The sequence below is a fragment of the Bolinopsis microptera genome, chromosome 13 (assembly GCF_026151205.1).
Source record: "Bolinopsis microptera isolate Bmic1 chromosome 13, MBARI_Bmic_1.0, whole genome shotgun sequence".
NCBI lineage: Eukaryota > Metazoa > Ctenophora > Tentaculata > Lobata > Bolinopsidae > Bolinopsis > Bolinopsis microptera.
The window spans coordinates 15,470,704-15,489,709 of NC_087084.1; the positions used below are offsets into that span (position 1 = coordinate 15,470,704).

The following is a 19,006-nucleotide window of genomic DNA, read 5'->3' on the forward strand; positions in this document are numbered from 1 at the left end:
TGAAAAAAACCAAAAGACCCCGGGGGGGGAAATACCTGGAACGTGCCCCCAATGGATCCTTTATGCGACAACTCAAGAATTGTAATTTAACAAATACACTTTTCTACCACTTTCATAGTCCCAGCTTTCATAGTCCCAGCTTTCATAGTCCCAGCTTTCATAGTCCCAGCTTTCATAGTCCCAGCTTCATAGTCCCAGCTTTCGTAGTCCCAGCTTTCGTAGTCCCAGCTTTCGTAGTCCCAGCTTTCGTAGTCCCAGCTTTCATAGTCCCAGCTTTCATAGTCCTAGCTTTCATAGTCCCAGCTTTCATAGTCCCAGCTTTCGTAGTCCCAGCTTTCATGGTCCCAGCTTTCATGGTCCCAGCTTTCATAGTCCCAGCTTTCATGGTCCCAGCTTTCATAGTCCCAGCTTTCGTAGTCCCAGCTTTCGTAGTCCCAGCTTTCGTAGTCCCAGCTTTCGTAGTCCCAGCTTTCATGGTCCCAGCTTTCATAGTCCCAGCTTTCGTAGTCCCAGCTTTCGTAGTCCCAGCTTTCGTAGTCCCTGCTTTCATAGTCCTAGCTTTCATAGTCCCAGCTTTCATAGCCCCAGCTTTCATAGTCCCAGCTTTCATAGTCCCAGCTTTCATAGTCCCAGCTTTCATAGTCCCAGCTTTCATGGTCCCAGCTTTCATAGTCCCAGCTTTCATAGTCCCAGCTTTCATAGTCCCAGCTTTCATAGTCCCGGCTTTCATGGTCCCAGCTTTCATAGTCCCAGCTTTCATAGTCCCAGCTTTCGTAGTCCCAGCTTTCGTAGTCCCAGCTTTCATAGTCCCAGCTTTCATAGTCCCAGCTTTCATAGTCCCAGCTTTCATAGTCCCTGCAGCTTTCATAGTCCCAGCTGTGCCCTCTAGAGATAGGGCTGACAAAATATAATGGTGCTAATGTAATTTCTACACAATAGCTTTTGCAAGATCAGTGACAGAGAAGGGGGTGTAAAAGCTACGAAATCTTGCTGTTGTTATATACGGGCCGTTGTTAGTTGTTAATGTCCACTGCTTTGTTCTTTACACCTCTCTGGGCAGAAAAGGGTTTCATTCAACACACCACACCGGCCTGCATATCACCTGTATAATCTGTATAACACAAGCATTGTTCTGGAGGGGGGGGGGAATAAACATTGCTCACATCTTTAGCAGTGTGTTAATGCTAATATGTAGCTCTCTTTCTCTCTCTCTCTCTCTCTCTCTCTCTCTCTCTCAGCTACTATAACAATGAACAATCCCCCCCCCCTATCCTGGGGTTCTCTCTCTCTTTCTCTCTCTCTCTCTCTCTCTCTCTCTCTCTCTCTCTCTCTCTCTCTCTCTCTCTCTCTCTCTCTCTCTCTCTCTTTCTCTCTCTCTCTCTCTCTTTCTCTCTCTCTCTCTCTCTCTCTCTCTCTCTCTCTCTCTCTCTCTCTCTCTCTCTCTCTCTCTCTCTTTCTCTCTCTCTCTCTCTCTCTCTCTCTCTCGGAGCTGGAGAAAATGTCCTGGTTTTAGTGTATTTGGAGATTGCAGTAAACCACTAGCTTCTTTTGTGTGGGTCAGTGTTTTAGGGCTACGTCTAGTTGAAGCAGTCCACTATTTATTTGTTGTTTGCCATTTTTCGCGTGATTTCGCATGATTATTTTGCCGCATTATCACCGAATAACATTACTATAGTTTAACGCTTAGCAGATCGTTAAAACCAGATCGTTACAATCTAGATCATCAGATAAGCCAGTGTTGAGGATACAATTCAAGTTTGTTAAAGTTTCTTTATAGTAACTCCCAAAATATAAGGTTATTTCTGAACTTAAAGTAGTTGCTGTATTTATAGCATTAGCACAACCCAACTGTATTAATAGCACGACTGTGAAATGCTGGCCAATAGAGCTTGGATTTACAAGGGGTTTTACAGTTGTGTGGTATAACTGTATAAGTATATTCTTCTTCTTTTTTTTAAATTTTTTAAAAATTTTTATAAAAACCCCCATTAAGAGTTATTCGTCACATTAATGATCACCATGTTTTGAAGATTTACGAAATAAATATTTCGCAATAGTGAGACAAAATCTTATTCAAGTTTTCATTCGTTCATGATCCTGCACCTGGTCTCCCAAAATAGTCGGTGAAACTGCTGTCTGATCATTTAATGTGTTCTAGAAACGTTCAACTCGTCTATTTTCTAATTTGTGTGCTAAGCTGTGAAGAGACTCATAACTTGAAACAGCATGTTTATTGTTTACACAGTTCTGTAAGACAGTCTCTCCGAACATCTGCCACCAAACCCGCTATATCCCCCTCTGCAAAGTTATATCCCCCTCCCTCTGCAAAGCTTTATCCTGATGTGTCTCGAATGTGCCGTATCACTCTTTGTTCCACTTATTAAGGCTGCATAACGCGTGGTTACTCCACCCAAGCTACTTCACAGGGTCAGGTGTCCTGCTCCTCCGCAAAGTTATCTCCTCCTCCGCAAAGTTATCTTTCCGGACTGCTTTATAACTCTGCTGCTAATTTACCTTAATAGCTTAATGGGGGAGGCTTGACATGTCCGTCAGATGAAGAGGGGGGTAAATAAGGGAGAAGATGAAATAAATATCCTGCCTAGATCACGACAGGACCTAGAAGGGGGATCTGGCGGGCCCCACCTGTTGCACCTCACTTTTCAGCCACCTCGCTAAATTTTGTCTCAAATTATTACACCGGTACGTATATAGCAGGTTTAACGTTTACCTAGTCTGAGATTGTAGCTTTTTGTTTGGTGGAGGTTATACGCTCAGAGGAGGAAACTTTCACTTTCACTTTCTCTTTCTCTTTCAGTTGTTAAATGAGGAGCTATCCGGGAAACCGCTCATCATTATTATCATTTGATTGTAAGGACATTTTCTAATTGCGGTATTAATAACGGAGTTTTCAATATACTGGTGGTCCTATTTTTACGAAAGAGTTGCTGTATAATAGTAAACAGCTGTTGAGTTAATGTACACTGGGGCTCCTATTTAACATGCCCCCCCCCCCCCCCGGCCCCCCCCCCCCGGCCCCTCCCCCCCCCCGGCCCCTCCCCCCCGGCCCCCCCTCCTGTGCTCTTTATTCAGCGCTATATCGTGTCCCCCCCGGCCCCCCCCCCCCCCCGGCCCCTCCCCCCGGCCCCCCGGCCCCTCCCCCCTGTGCTCTTTATTCAGCGCTATATCGTGTCCTTCTTTTAACACTGGTCGATTAGGGCCATTTCTGTTTAACCCATTAGGGACGATAGGGTCGTTTACGACCCACCTTTTCTAGAGGCTATAGAGGACAAACCAAAATACTAAACGCCACGAATCTTTCGCACATATGCTCAAAATTTATTGGGCTACATTATTGACTTTCCAGTCGAGACCCAATTAATCATTAACAATTAAATAATTAGACTAATTAGTCGTCATAATTGGAAAATATTTCACTTAACTTCTTGCCTTGATTGGGACATTTAAACTTTATGTAGGCTTATTTTTTTGAGAACAAAATAGTTGCGGGCAACAATTTCCTTGAGACAAATGAAAAGCCCATGATAATCAAATGTTCACAAACAGAGCTAGACGCTGTTTACTAACTGCGGTCGCATACGACCCACTCGTCCGGGTCGCAAACGACCCATCACGGTTTTTCGGCTTTAACTTCTGAAACAAAGACGTTAGGATAAAATAAAAACTGTAGCATAAGTTAAAAACATATGATCAATACTGTGTGACTCTAACTTTTTAGAAATAAAGAATTTGGGTCATTAACGACCCACTCGGCTCACTTGCTTATTACTGCATATGTCCATGTAACTTCTTGAATTCAGCCTAAAACATGACATCATAAGCGCAAACTCGCCTCTCAGCAAGTGATTATCATCATAAACTGCGAAAAATCGGTTAAATGGGTCATTAGCGACCCACTAGGACCACAAAATTGATAAATTAAATACAATGTTGTCAAACTTTTACAAATATTAGTTTAAAAACATGCTATATCTTGGTCATTACTCCTGTACGTTGATTTAACTTCTTAAATCGATCAACTGGGTCAATAACGACCCACTCGGAAGTTGAACCACGTCATTAATTAATAATTATCATGCTGTTCCACCATCAAGAAAGACACTCGTAGGTCTTAACTCCACACAAACCACGGTGGCTGACAACTAGCCCTCCTGAGTCCTGAGATCCAGGGCCAACTGAAGGGCAGTGATCATCACTCATCAAAAAGCTGCGAGAATAACACGACTGCATATGCCTGGAGTTGCGTCCTGACTATGGTGCGTGGAAATCTGCACCGAAAGGACCGTGGCCGTGTCGCAAAAGAAAAGGAGATCGGCCCTCGTTCCTAACTTGCTAGGTAATAGCCATACTGTTGTTGTTGCTTATTAGATTCTGTTACCTTTTTCGTCAATTTCGAATCTTGGTAAACGACCTGCTACAACCGCTTGAGACTCAGGGTCCCACGGTGATCAGATCATGTCACTCAAGAAAAATCCCCTGAACGAAGTATACGAGATATCCTGTAACCTTGGGTAAATACTGAAAGAAGAGCGGTCAAATTGCATATTCTAATCCAACATGCCAATCTGTTTGACATTCCTAGAAAGTACGAGAATAACTTAACAACTGCTGCATTCAGATGGCTACGTCTACAGCTCTGTGAAGAAGGACAAGGAAAAAGCACCCCCCATCTGGCTGGCGGTGCTGCAACCTGCAATCTCTCAGACAATTACTCCGTTTTGGGTAACAACCCCGCAACAACGAGGCAGCTTTCAAAACGAAACCAAGTATTACGTAATCGGCCGAGAGGGAGGGGGATTTCCAAATGATTACGCTAGTGTAATTTTGACATAATAGCTATGTGGTGGGGTGGGCCGGGGGGTAAAAATTGTCCAATAAGTGATTACGTAATATGTGAACGGCCCCTAAGAAGTAAAGAAAGGAGGCTGCGAAATGAGTAGATGCAGCCATCTGAAATCTGAATCCAGCAGTTGTTTAGTTCTTCTTGGACTTTTTAGGAATCGGGAAAAGATAGGCACGTTGTTTGTTGTCTCACGACATTACGGTCGTGTACTAACAGCTGATAAACTCACCTACCTATCAATCCAATTCTGCTCATTATTCGTCAGTGATTGGGTGACGTGATCTGCAGATCACCGTGAGACTCCAGATCTCAGGAGGGCTAGTGGTCATCCCCCCGTGGTTTGCGTGGAATTAAGACCTACGAGTGTTTTTCTTGATGGTGGAACAGCATGATACTGATAATTAATGACGTGGTTCAACTTCCGAGTGGGTCGTTATTGACCCAGTTGATCGATTTAAGAAGTTAAATCAACGTACAGGAGTAATGACCAAGATATAACATGTTTTATACTAATATTTGTAAAAGTTTGACAACATTATATTTAATTAATCAATTTTGTGATCCTAGTGGGTCGCTAATGACCCATTTAACCGATTTTTCGCAGTTTATGATGATAATCACTTGCTGAGAGGCGAGTTTGCAATTATGATGTCATGTTTTAGGCTGAATTAAAGAAGTTACATGGACATATGTAGTAATAAGCAAGTGAGCCGAGTGGGTCGTTAATGACCCGAATTCTCTATTTTTAAAAAGTTAGAGTCACACAGTATTGACCATATGTTTTTAACTTATGCTACAGTTTTTATTTTATCCTAACATCTTTGTTTCAGAAGTTAAAGCCGAAAAACCGTGATGGGTCGTTTGCGACCCGGACGAGTGGGTCGTATGCGACCATAGCTGTATCTTTTAAAGCAAACGAGATACAGATTAGCTTTTTTGGATATCTCATTTTTGCTGTAAAGTGACCTAGTGTGTTAAACGGCATCAAAATCGGCAAACTTTAAAACTCGTCGTCCCTAATGGGTTAAACACATGGTCTGTGAGATGAATACAGTGTTTTTATATGTGGCATATATTATAGCCTTTATATGTAAGCTATATTATGTAGCCCTATATATAGCCCTATATATAGCCCGCTTGTGGATATTATTCGCGAGTTAAAAGCCTCGTCCCAGTTATTATATTTATCAAATATGCTCTAGCGGTATTTATAGCTATATTGCTAAGTGCTAATGCACACGCATTATATACGACCCTTTAATCTTATAAAGCGATATCCTCAATGAATTGAATATTTCACCAAACGGCTCGGATTCACTATTATTATCATTAATTCTCTATAGAATTGTCTCTTATCATTGCCTCTGTAATAATCGGTATAATTACAATTATGAGATGCCCTGTAGTACTGGCTCAGTTAAGTGAAAGTGCTTCTAGGAGTACATAAAGCTATTAGTATTATATCACATCTCTTTGATAGATTTTAACCATTTTACACACTCCTTTATACTACTCTTACACAGCTGATAGTTAATTATACAGGTCAAATAACATTTCTCAAATAACATTTCTCAAATAACATTTCTCAACCCTTCCTTCTCTACTGGTCTACTAGGCATGTAATATTAGAACTGCAAATTATTTTGATCTGTTGACTGAGATTTGTTTCGTATTGACTAATGGAGCATCACTCTGGACACAGTCTACACTGTCTACACTGTAGACTGTGTAGACAGTGTAGACTGCACGCACTTAGCTTAAATAATAATATTTGTCATATAATTCAGTTGGTAAGAAAGTAACATGCTCACAGTAGGCTGATGGTGCAGTGCACAGTGTACGATGACGCTGTTGGTTACTGAGGGTGCAGTTACCATGGTTACTGAGGGTGCAGTTACCATGGTTTCCTGATAAGGCTAGTCTTATTTTACAATTTTCACTGTCAGTTTAATTTCCACTCCAAGTATTTGTAGCGTCAGTGGCTTTTTATCTTTCTCTGATTGCTTGCGGAGGTATTGAACTAGAATTGTATCTTTCTCTGATAAATGTGAACGAGATGAAGGTTCTGAATGCTTGCGGAGGTTCCTTCATATTTACACTTGCAGCCACGTTCTATTTGTTCTAGATCGTTCTATTTGTTCCTCACAAAATAACCTTTATTGAAGAGACGGTTGCTTGCGGAGGTTATTAGAAGAGTCACGAGGTGGAACTAATGTTTTGTTCTATTTTAAAACTTTAACTGTCCCGATATAGGAATACCACATATGAAGGTAATCTTCTTCTAAGCTTTCATTTGTAACAACAAATTAGACAAAGACAGAGAGTTGGAGAATTAATTAAATTCCAGACATTTTCAAAGAACTTCAGAGGGACCGAGGGTGGCATATCCAGTGGCATAACAAATAGGGTCCCGCTGAATACTAGGCCTACAGATTAAATTAAAACTTTATCAAATGAAGGTCTCTCCGAGGCGCACTCTGCAGTATTTTTCAGTATTTTTCAGTATTTTTTAATCAACCAACCCGGAATTTAATTTGTTGGTGGTGATTCACCTCTCGGACATGACGCAAGGCTTTCGTATGTAACAGCTGTGACCTCTCTCTCTGTGTGGCTCTCTTTAGAAACACAAATATGAGACGCTAATGTTGATGAAGGAGCAAATATAAACTATAAAGCTCCAGCTACCGCCCATTTATTATGCAACCTGCTAGTTTGTTCATTTGGAGCGTAGCATTATATTACTTGTTATAGATAATATATTTTAATGCACTACATTACTAGTTACCATGGTTACCAGACTACATAGTGTAGATGGTACAGTTGAATAATGACCACTATGATTAATTCATGACCAGCATGTTCCAGTGTTACTAGGGTTACTATAGTTACCATGGTTACCAGACCAGCATGTACCAGTGTTACTAGGGTTACTATAGTTACCATGGTTACCAGACCAGCATGTACCAGTGTTACTAGGGTTACTATAGTTTCCATGGTTACCAGACCAGCATGTACCAGTGTTACTAGGGTTACTATAGTTACCTACCATGGTTACCAGACGAGCATGTACCACTACCAGTGTTACTAGGGTTACTATAGTTACCATGGTTACCAGACCAGCATATACCAGTGCAGGTGACTGACAGTCAAGAACTGGTCGACATTAACATGCTTACAGCGGATACAGCCAGGTGTCTGAAATTCTCAAACCAAAGTATGAATGTAAGCAGGGAGCCTCTTAAAAACTGTAATCTTGGCGAATGAGAGCAGTCAGTATTATATACATAGCGAGTATATCAGTCTAATAATAGGATAGCTGATCTGAATATGGGCCTCACAATCGTACAACTCATGAATATTAACAACGTTGAGAACAGAATAGTGGTTACCATGGTAACCAGACTAGTGTATTTCTAGTGCTCTAGTGGAATTTAGCTTGTAGCTAGTGTATTACTAGTGGTGCTGTAGACTCATTGAGTTCAGCTTGTAGCTAGTGTATTACTAGTGGTGCTGTAGACTCATTGAGTTCAGCTTGTAGCTAGTGTATTACTAGTGGTGCTGTAGACTCATTGAGTTCAGCTTGTAGCTAGTGTATTACTAGTGGTGCTGTAGACTCATTGAGTTCAGCTTGTAGCTAGTGTATTACTAGTGGTGCTGTAGACTCATTGAGTTCAGCTTGTAGCTAGTGTATTACTAGTGGTGCTGTAGACTCATTGAGTTCAGCTTGTAGCTAGTGTATTACTAGTGGTGCTGTAGACTCATTGAGTTCAGCTTGTAGCTAGTGTATTACTAGTGGTGCTGTAGACTCATTGAGTTCAGCTTGTAGCTAGTGTATTACTAGTGGTGCTGTAGACTCATTGAGTTCAGCTTGTAGCTAGTGTATTACTAGTGGTGCTGTAGACTCATTGAGTTCAGCTTGTAGCTAGTGTATTACTAGTGGTGCTGTAGACTCATTGAGTTCAGCTTGTAGCTAGTGTATTACTAGTGGTGCTGTAGACTCATTGAGTTCAGCTTGTAGCTAGTGTATTACTAGTGGTGCTGTAGACTCATTGAGTTCAGCTTGTAGCTAGTGTATTACTAGTGGTGCTGTAGACTCATTGAGTTCAGCTTGTAGCTAGTGTATTACTAGTGGTGCTGTAGACTCATTGAGTTCAGCTTGTAGCTAGTGTATTACTAGTGGTGCTGTAGACTCATTGAGTTCAGCTTGTAGCTAGTGTATTACTAGTGGTGCTGTAGACTCATTGAGTTCAGCTTGTAGCTAGTGTATTACTAGTGGTGCTGTAGACTCATTGAGTTCAGCTTGTAGCTAGTGTATTACTAGTGGTGCTGTAGACTCATTGAGTTCAGCTTGTAGCTAGTGTATTACTAGTGGTGCTGTAGACTCATTGAGTTCAGCTTGTAGCTAGTGTATTACTAGTGGTGCTGTAGACTCATTGAGTTCAGCTTGTAGCTAGTGTATTACTAGTGGTGCTGTAGACTCATTGAGTTCAGCTTGTAGCTAGTGTATTACTAGTGGTGCTGTAGACTCATTGAGTTCAGCTTGTAGCTAGTGTATTACTAGTGGTGCTGTAGACTCATTGAGTTCAGCTTGTAGCTAGTGTATTACTAGTGGTGCTGTAGACTCATTGAGTTCAGCTTGTAGCTAGTGTATTACTAGTGGTGCTGTAGACTCATTGAGTTCAGCTTGTAGCTAGTGTATTACTAGTGGTGCTGTAGACTCATTGAGTTCAGCTTGTAGCTAGTGTATTACTAGTGGTGCTGTAGACTCATTGAGTTCAGCTTGTAGCTAGTGTATTACTAGTGGTGCTGTAGACTCATTGAGTTCAGCTTGTAGCTAGTGTATTACTAGTGGTGCTGTAGACTCATTGAGTTCAGCTTGTAGCTAGTGTATTACTAGTGGTGCTGTAGACTCATTGAGTTCAGCTTGTAGCTAGTGTATTACTAGTGGTGCTGTAGACTCATTGAGTTCAGCTTGTAGCTAGTGTATTACTAGTGGTGCTGTAGACTCATTGAGTTCAGCTTGTAGCTAGTGTATTACTAGTGGTGCTGTAGACTCATTGAGTTCAGCTTGTAGCTAGTGTATTACTAGTGGTGCTGTAGACTCATTGAGTTCAGCTTGTAGCTAGTGTATTACTAGTGGTGCTGTAGACTCATTGAGTTCAGCTTGTAGCTAGTGTATTACTAGTGGTGCTGTAGACTCATTGAGTTCAGCTTGTAGCTAGTGTATTACTAGTGGTGCTGTAGACTCATTGAGTTCAGCTTGTAGCTAGTGTATTACTAGTGGTGCTGTAGACTCATTGAGTTCAGCTTGTAGCTAGTGTATTACTAGTGGTGCTGTAGACTCATTGAGTTCAGCTTGTAGCTAGTGTATTACTAGTGGTGCTGTAGACTCATTGAGTTCAGCTTGTAGCTAGTGTATTACTAGTGGTGCTGTAGACTCATTGAGTTCAGCTTGTAGCTAGTGTATTACTAGTGGTGCTGTAGACTCATTGAGTTCAGCTTGTAGCTAGTGTATTACTAGTGGTGCTGTAGACTCATTGAGTTCAGCTTGTAGCTAGTGTATTACTAGTGGTGCTGTAGACTCATTGAGTTCAGCTTGTAGCTAGTGTATTACTAGTGGTGCTGTAGACTCATTGAGTTCAGCTTGTAGCTAGTGTATTACTAGTGGTGCTGTAGACTCATTGAGTTCAGCTTGTAGCTAGTGTATTACTAGTGGTGCTGTAGACTCATTGAGTTCAGCTTGTAGCTAGTGTATTACTAGTGGTGCTGTAGACTCATTGAGTTCAGCTTGTAGCTAGTGTATTACTAGTGGTGCTGTAGACTCATTGAGTTCAGCTTGTAGCTAGTGTATTACTAGTGGTGCTGTAGACTCATTGAGTTCAGCTTGTAGCTAGTGTATTACTAGTGGTGCTGTAGACTCATTGAGTTCAGCTTGTAGCTAGTGTATTACTAGTGGTGCTGTAGACTCATTGAGTTCAGCTTGTAGCTAGTGTATTACTAGTGGTGCTGTAGACTCATTGAGTTCAGCTTGTAGCTAGTGTATTACTAGTGGTGCTGTAGACTCATTGAGTTCAGCTTGTAGCTAGTGTATTACTAGTGGTGCTGTAGACTCATTGAGTTCAGCTTGTAGCTAGTGTATTACTAGTGGTGCTGTAGACTCATTGAGTTCAGCTTGTAGCTAGTGTATTACTAGTGGTGCTGTAGACTCATTGAGTTCAGCTTGTAGCTAGTGTATTACTAGTGGTGCTGTAGACTCATTGAGTTCAGCTTGTAGCTAGTGTATTACTAGTGGTGCTGTAGACTCATTGAGTTCAGCTTGTAGCTAGTGTATTACTAGTGGTGCTGTAGACTCATTGAGTTCAGCTTGTAGCTAGTGTATTACTAGTGGTGCTGTAGACTCATTGAGTTCAGCTTGTAGCTAGTGTATTACTAGTGGTGCTGTAGACTCATTGAGTTCAGCTTGTAGCTAGTGTATTACTAGTGGTGCTGTAGACTCATTGAGTTCAGCTTGTAGCTAGTGTATTACTAGTGGTGCTGTAGACTCATTGAGTTCAGCTTGTAGCTAGTGTATTACTAGTGGTGCTGTAGACTCATTGAGTTCAGCTTGTAGCTAGTGTATTACTAGTGGTGCTGTAGACTCATTGAGTTCAGCTTGTAGCTAGTGTATTACTAGTGGTGCTGTAGACTCATTGAGTTCAGCTTGTAGCTAGTGTATTACTAGTGGTGCTGTAGACTCATTGAGTTCAGCTTGTAGCTAGTGTATTACTAGTGGTGCTGTAGACTCATTGAGTTCAGCTTGTAGCTAGTGTATTACTAGTGGTGCTGTAGACTCATTGAGTTCAGCTTGTAGCTAGTGTATTACTAGTGGTGCTGTAGACTCATTGAGTTCAGCTTGTAGCTAGTGTATTACTAGTGGTGCTGTAGACTCATTGAGTTCAGCTTGTAGCTAGTGTATTACTAGTGGTGCTGTAGACTCATTGAGTTCAGCTTGTAGCTAGTGTATTACTAGTGGTGCTGTAGACTCATTGAGTTCAGCTTGTAGCTAGTGTATTACTAGTGGTGCTGTAGACTCATTGAGTTCAGCTTGTAGCTAGTGTATTACTAGTGGTGCTGTAGACTCATTGAGTTCAGCTTGTAGCTAGTGTATTACTAGTGGTGCTGTAGACTCATTGAGTTCAGCTTGTAGCTAGTGTATTACTAGTGGTGCTGTAGACTCATTGAGTTCAGCTTGTAGCTAGTGTATTACTAGTGGTGCTGTAGACTCATTGAGTTCAGCTTGTAGCTAGTGTATTACTAGTGGTGCTGTAGACTCATTGAGTTCAGCTTGTAGCTAGTGTATTACTAGTGGTGCTGTAGACTCATTGAGTTCAGCTTGTAGCTAGTGTATTACTAGTGGTGCTGTAGACTCATTGAGTTCAGCTTGTAGCTAGTGTATTACTAGTGGTGCTGTAGACTCATTGAGTTCAGCTTGTAGCTAGTGTATTACTAGTGGTGCTGTAGACTCATTGAGTTCAGCTTGTAGCTAGTGTATTACTAGTGGTGCTGTAGACTCATTGAGTTCAGCTTGTAGCTAGTGTATTACTAGTGGTGCTGTAGACTCATTGAGTTCAGCTTGTAGCTAGTGTATTACTAGTGGTGCTGTAGACTCATTGAGTTCAGCTTGTAGCTAGTGTATTACTAGTGGTGCTGTAGACTCATTGAGTTCAGCTTGTAGCTAGTGTATTACTAGTGGTGCTGTAGACTCATTGAGTTCAGCTTGTAGCTAGTGTATTACTAGTGGTGCTGTAGACTCATTGAGTTCAGCTTGTAGCTAGTGTATTACTAGTGGTGCTGTAGACTCATTGAGTTCAGCTTGTAGCTAGTGTATTACTAGTGGTGCTGTAGACTCATTGAGTTCAGCTTGTAGCTAGTGTATTACTAGTGGTGCTGTAGACTCATTGAGTTCAGCTTGTAGCTAGTGTATTACTAGTGGTGCTGTAGACTCATTGAGTTCAGCTTGTAGCTAGTGTATTACTAGTGGTGCTGTAGACTCATTGAGTTCAGCTTGTAGCTAGTGTATTACTAGTGGTGCTGTAGACTCATTGAGTTCAGCTTGTAGCTAGTGTATTACTAGTGGTGCTGTAGACTCATTGAGTTCAGCTTGTAGCTAGTGTATTACTAGTGGTGCTGTAGACTCATTGAGTTCAGCTTGTAGCTAGTGTATTACTAGTGGTGCTGTAGACTCATTGAGTTCAGCTTGTAGCTAGTGTATTACTAGTGGTGCTGTAGACTCATTGAGTTCAGCTTGTAGCTAGTGTATTACTAGTGGTGCTGTAGACTCATTGAGTTCAGCTTGTAGCTAGTGTATTACTAGTGGTGCTGTAGACTCATTGAGTTCAGCTTGTAGCTAGTGTATTACTAGTGGTGCTGTAGACTCATTGAGTTCAGCTTGTAGCTAGTGTATTACTAGTGGTGCTGTAGACTCATTGAGTTCAGCTTGTAGCTAGTGTATTACTAGTGGTGCTGTAGACTCATTGAGTTCAGCTTGTAGCTAGTGTATTACTAGTGGTGCTGTAGACTCATTGAGTTCAGCTTGTAGCTAGTGTATTACTAGTGGTGCTGTAGACTCATTGAGTTCAGCTTGTAGCTAGTGTATTACTAGTGGTGCTGTAGACTCATTGAGTTCAGCTTGTAGCTAGTGTATTACTAGTGGTGCTGTAGACTCATTGAGTTCAGCTTGTAGCTAGTGTATTACTAGTGGTGCTGTAGACTCATTGAGTTCAGCTTGTAGCTAGTGTATTACTAGTGGTGCTGTAGACTCATTGAGTTCAGCTTGTAGCTAGTGTATTACTAGTGGTGCTGTAGACTCATTGAGTTCAGCTTGTAGCTAGTGTATTACTAGTGGTGCTGTAGACTCATTGAGTTCAGCTTGTAGCTAGTGTATTACTAGTGGTGCTGTAGACTCATTGAGTTCAGCTTGTAGCTAGTGTATTACTAGTGGTGCTGTAGACTCATTGAGTTCAGCTTGTAGCTAGTGTATTACTAGTGGTGCTGTAGACTCATTGAGTTCAGCTTGTAGCTAGTGTATTACTAGTGGTGCTGTAGACTCATTGAGTTCAGCTTGTAGCTAGTGTATTACTAGTGGTGCTGTAGACTCATTGAGTTCAGCTTGTAGCTAGTGTATTACTAGTGGTGCTGTAGACTCATTGAGTTCAGCTTGTAGCTAGTGTATTACTAGTGGTGCTGTAGACTCATTGAGTTCAGCTTGTAGCTAGTGTATTACTAGTGGTGCTGTAGACTCATTGAGTTCAGCTTGTAGCTAGTGTATTACTAGTGGTGCTGTAGACTCATTGAGTTCAGCTTGTAGCTAGTGTATTACTAGTGGTGCTGTAGACTCATTGAGTTCAGCTTGTAGCTAGTGTATTACTAATGGTGCTGTAGACTCATTGAGTTCAGCTTGTAGCTAGTGTATTACTAGTGGTGCTGTAGACTCATTGAGTTCAGCTTGTAGCTAGTGTATTACTAGTGGTGCTGTAGACTCATTGAGTTCAGCTTGTAGCTAGTGTATTACTAGTGGTGCTGTAGACTCATTGAGTTCAGCTTGTAGCTAGTGTATTACTAGTGGTGCTGTAGACTCATTGAGTTCAGCTTGTAGCTAGTGTATTACTAGTGGTGCTGTAGACTCATTGAGTTCAGCTTGTAGCTAGTGTATTACTAGTGGTGCTGTAGACTCATTGAGTTCAGCTTGTAGCTAGTGTATTACTAGTGGTGCTGTAGACTCATTGAGTTCAGCTTGTAGCTAGTGTATTACTAGTGGTGCTGTAGACTCATTGAGTTCAGCTTGTAGCTAGTGTATTACTAGTGGTGCTGTAGACTCATTGAGTTCAGCTTGTAGCTAGTGTATTACTAGTGGTGCTGTAGACTCATTGAGTTCAGCTTGTAGCTAGTGTATTACTAGTGGTGCTGTAGACTCATTGAGTTCAGCTTGTAGCTAGTGTATTACTAGTGGTGCTGTAGACTCATTGAGTTCAGCTTGTAGCTAGTGTATTACTAGTGGTGCTGTAGACTCATTGAGTTCAGCTTGTAGCTAGTGTATTACTAGTGGTGCTGTAGACTCATTGAGTTCAGCTTGTAGCTAGTGTATTACTAGTGGTGCTGTAGACTCATTGAGTTCAGCTTGTAGCTAGTGTATTACTAGTGGTGCTGTAGACTCATTGAGTTCAGCTTGTAGCTAGTGTATTACTAGTGGTGCTGTAGACTCATTGAGTTCAGCTTGTAGCTAGTGTATTACTAGTGGTGCTGTAGACTCATTGAGTTCAGCTTGTAGCTAGTGTATTACTAGTGGTGCTGTAGACTCATTGAGTTCAGCTTGTAGCTAGTGTATTACTAGTGGTGCTGTAGACTCATTGAGTTCAGCTTGTAGCTAGTGTATTACTAGTGGTGCTGTAGACTCATTGAGTTCAGCTTGTAGCTAGTGTATTACTAGTGGTGCTGTAGACTCATTGAGTTCAGCTTGTAGCTAGTGTATTACTAATGGTGCTGTAGACTCATTGAGTTCAGCTTGTAGCTAGTGTATTACTAGTGGTGCTGTAGACTCATTGAGTTCAGCTTGTAGCTAGTGTATTACTAGTGGTGCTGTAGACTCATTGAGTTCAGCTTGTAGCTAGTGTATTACTAGTGGTGCTGTAGACTCATTGAGTTCAGCTTGTAGCTAGTGTATTACTAGTGGTGCTGTAGACTCATTGAGTTCAGCTTGTAGCTAGTGTATTACTAGTGGTGCTGTAGACTCATTGAGTTCAGCTTGTAGCTAGTGTATTACTAGTGGTGCTGTAGACTCATTGAGTTCAGCTTGTAGCTAGTGTATTACTAATGGTGCTGTAGACTCATTGAGTTCAGCTTGTAGCTAGTGTATTACTAGTGGTGCTGTAGACTCATTGAGTTCAGCTTGTAGCTAGTGTATTACTAGTGGTGCTGTAGACTCATTGAGTTCAGCTTGTAGCTAGTGTATTACTAGTGGTGCTGTAGACTCATTGAGTTCAGCTTGTAGCTAGTGTATTACTAATGGTGCTGTAGACTCATTGAGTTCAGCTTGTAGCTAGTGTATTACTAATGGTGCTGTAGACTCATTGAGTTCAGCTTGTAGCTAGTGTATTACTAGTGGTGCTGTAGACTCATTGAGTTCAGCTTGTAGCTAGTGTATTACTAGTGGTGCTGTAGACTCATTGAGTTCAGCTTGTAGCTAGTGTATTACTAGTGGTGCTGTAGACTCATTGAGTTCAGCTTGTAGCTAGTGTATTACTAGTGGTGCTGTAGACTCATTGAGTTCAGCTTGTAGCTAGTGTATTACTAGTGGTGCTGTAGACTCATTGAGTTCAGCTTGTAGCTAGTGTATTACTAGTGGTGCTGTAGACTCATTGAGTTCAGCTTGTAGCTAGTGTATTACTAGTGGTGCTGTAGACTCATTGAGTTCAGCTTGTAGCTAGTGTATTACTAGTGGTGCTGTAGACTCATTGAGTTCAGCTTGTAGCTAGTGTATTACTAGTGGTGCTGTAGACTCATTGAGTTCAGCTTGTAGCTAGTGTATTACTAGTGGTGCTGTAGACTCATTGAGTTCAGCTTGTAGCTAGTGTATTACTAGTGGTGCTGTAGACTCATTGAGTTCAGCTTGTAGCTAGTGTATTACTAGTGGTGCTGTAGACTCATTGAGTTCAGCTTGTAGCTAGTGTATTACTAGTGGTGCTGTAGACTCATTGAGTTCAGCTTGTAGCTAGTGTATTACTAGTGGTGCTGTAGACTCATTGAGTTCAGCTTGTAGCTAGTGTATTACTAGTGGTGCTGTAGACTCATTGAGTTCAGCTTGTAGCTAGTGTATTACTAGTGGTGCTGTAGACTCATTGAGTTCAGCTTGTAGCTAGTGTATTACTAGTGGTGCTGTAGACTCATTGAGTTCAGCTTGTAGCTAGTGTATTACTAGTGGTGCTGTAGACTCATTGAGTTCAGCTTGTAGCTAGTGTATTACTAGTGGTGCTGTAGACTCATTGAGTTCAGCTTGTAGCTAGTGTATTACTAGTGGTGCTGTAGACTCATTGAGTTCAGCTTGTAGCTAGTGTATTACTAGTGGTGCTGTAGACTCATTGAGTTCAGCTTGTAGCTAGTGTATTACTAGTGGTGCTGTAGACTCATTGAGTTCAGCTTGTAGCTAGTGTATTACTAGTGGTGCTGTAGACTCATTGAGTTCAGCTTGTAGCTAGTGTATTACTAGTGGTGCTGTAGACTCATTGAGTTCAGCTTGTAGCTAGTGTATTACTAGTGGTGCTGTAGACTCATTGAGTTCAGCTTGTAGCTAGTGTATTACTAGTGGTGCTGTAGACTCATTGAGTTCAGCTTGTAGCTAGTGTATTACTAGTGGTGCTGTAGACTCATTGAGTTCAGCTTGTAGCTAGTGTATTACTAGTGGTGCTGTAGACTCATTGAGTTCAGCTTGTAGCTAGTGTATTACTAGTGGTGCTGTAGACTCATTGAGTTCAGCTTGTAGCTAGTGTATTACTAGTGGTGCTGTAGACTCATTGAGTTCAGCTTGTAGCTAGTGTATTACTAGTGGTGCTGTAGACTCATTGAGTTCAGCTTGTAGCTAGTGTATTACTAGTGGTGCTGTAGACTCATTGAGTTCAGCTTGTAGCTAGTGTATTACTAGTGGTGCTGTAGACTCATTGAGTTCAGCTTGTAGCTAGTGTATTACTAATGGTGCTGTAGACTCATTGAGTTCAGCTTGTAGCTAGTGTATTACTAATGGTGCTGTAGACTCATTGAGTTCAGCTTGTAGCTAGTGTATTACTAATGGTGCTGTAGACTCATTGAGTTCAGCTTGTAGCTAGTGTATTACTAGTGGTGCTGTAGACTCATTGAGTTCAGCTTGTAGCTAGTGTATTACTAGTGGTGCTGTAGACTCATTGAGTTCAGCTTGTAGCTAGTGTATTACTAGTGGTGCTGTAGACTCATTGAGTTCAGCTTGTAGCTAGTGTATTACTAGTGGTGCTGTAGACTCATTGAGTTCAGCTTGTAGCTAGTGTATTACTAGTGGTGCTGTAGACTCATTGAGTTCAGCTTGTAGCTAGTGTATTACTAGTGGTGCTGTAGACTCATTGAGTTCAGCTTGTAGCTAGTGTATTACTAATGGTGCTGTAGACTCATTGAGTTCAGCTTGTAGCTAGTGTATTACTAGTGGTGCTGTAGACTCATTGAGTTCAGCTTGTAGCTAGTGTATTACTAATGGTGCTGTAGACTCATTGAGTTCAGCTTGTAGCTAGTGTATTACTAATGGTGCTGTAGACTCATTGAGTTCAGCTTGTAGCTAGTGTATTACTAGTGGTGCTGTAGACTCATTGAGTTCAGCTTGTAGCTAGTGTATTACTAGTGGTGCTGTAGACTCATTGAGTTCAGCTTGTAGCTAGTGTATTACTAGTGGTGCTGTAGACTCATTGAGTTCAGCTTGTAGCTAGTGTATTACTAGTGGTGCTGTAGACTCATTGAGTTCAGCTTGTAGCTAGTGTATTACTAGTGGTGCTGTAGACTCATTGAGTTCAGCTTGTAGCTAGTGTATTACTAGTGGTGCTGTAGACTCATTGAGTTCAGCTTGTAGCTAGTGTATTACTAATGGTGCTGTAGACTCATTGAGTTCAGCTTGTAGCTAGTGTATTACTAGTGGTGCTGTAGACTCATTGAGTTCAGCTTGTAGCTAGTGTATTACTAGTGGTGCTGTAGACTCATTGAGTTCAGCTTGTAGCTAGTGTATTACTAGTGGTGCTGTAGTCTCATTGAGTTCAGCTTGTAGCTAGTGTATTACTAGTGGTGCTGTAGACTCATTGAGTTCAGCTTGTAGCTAGTGTATTACTAGTGGTGCTGTAGACTCATTGAGTTCAGCTTGTAGCTAGTGTATTACTAGTGGTGCTGTAGACTCATTGAGTTCAGCTTGTAGCTAGTGTATTACTAGTGGTGCTGTAGACTCATTGAGTTCAGCTTGTAGCTAGTGTATTACTAGTGGTGCTGTAGACTCATTGAGTTCAGCTTGTAGCTAGTGTATTACTAGTGGGGTCCCTTAGTCTCATTGAAGTCCGTCTATGTAATGTATTCGGCGATCCTAGGTAATGTACTCGTCGAATCTACAGG

General features: G+C 41.5%; 1 protein-coding gene across 1 annotated transcript in view; it reads left to right on the forward strand.

Moving 5' to 3' along the window:
• The window catches only part of LOC134824863 (U2 snRNP-associated SURP motif-containing protein-like), a 114,216-nt gene that overhangs the window by 1,202 nt on the left and 94,008 nt on the right, over positions 1-19,006 (forward strand). The gene's annotated exons all lie outside the window — the stretch shown is intronic.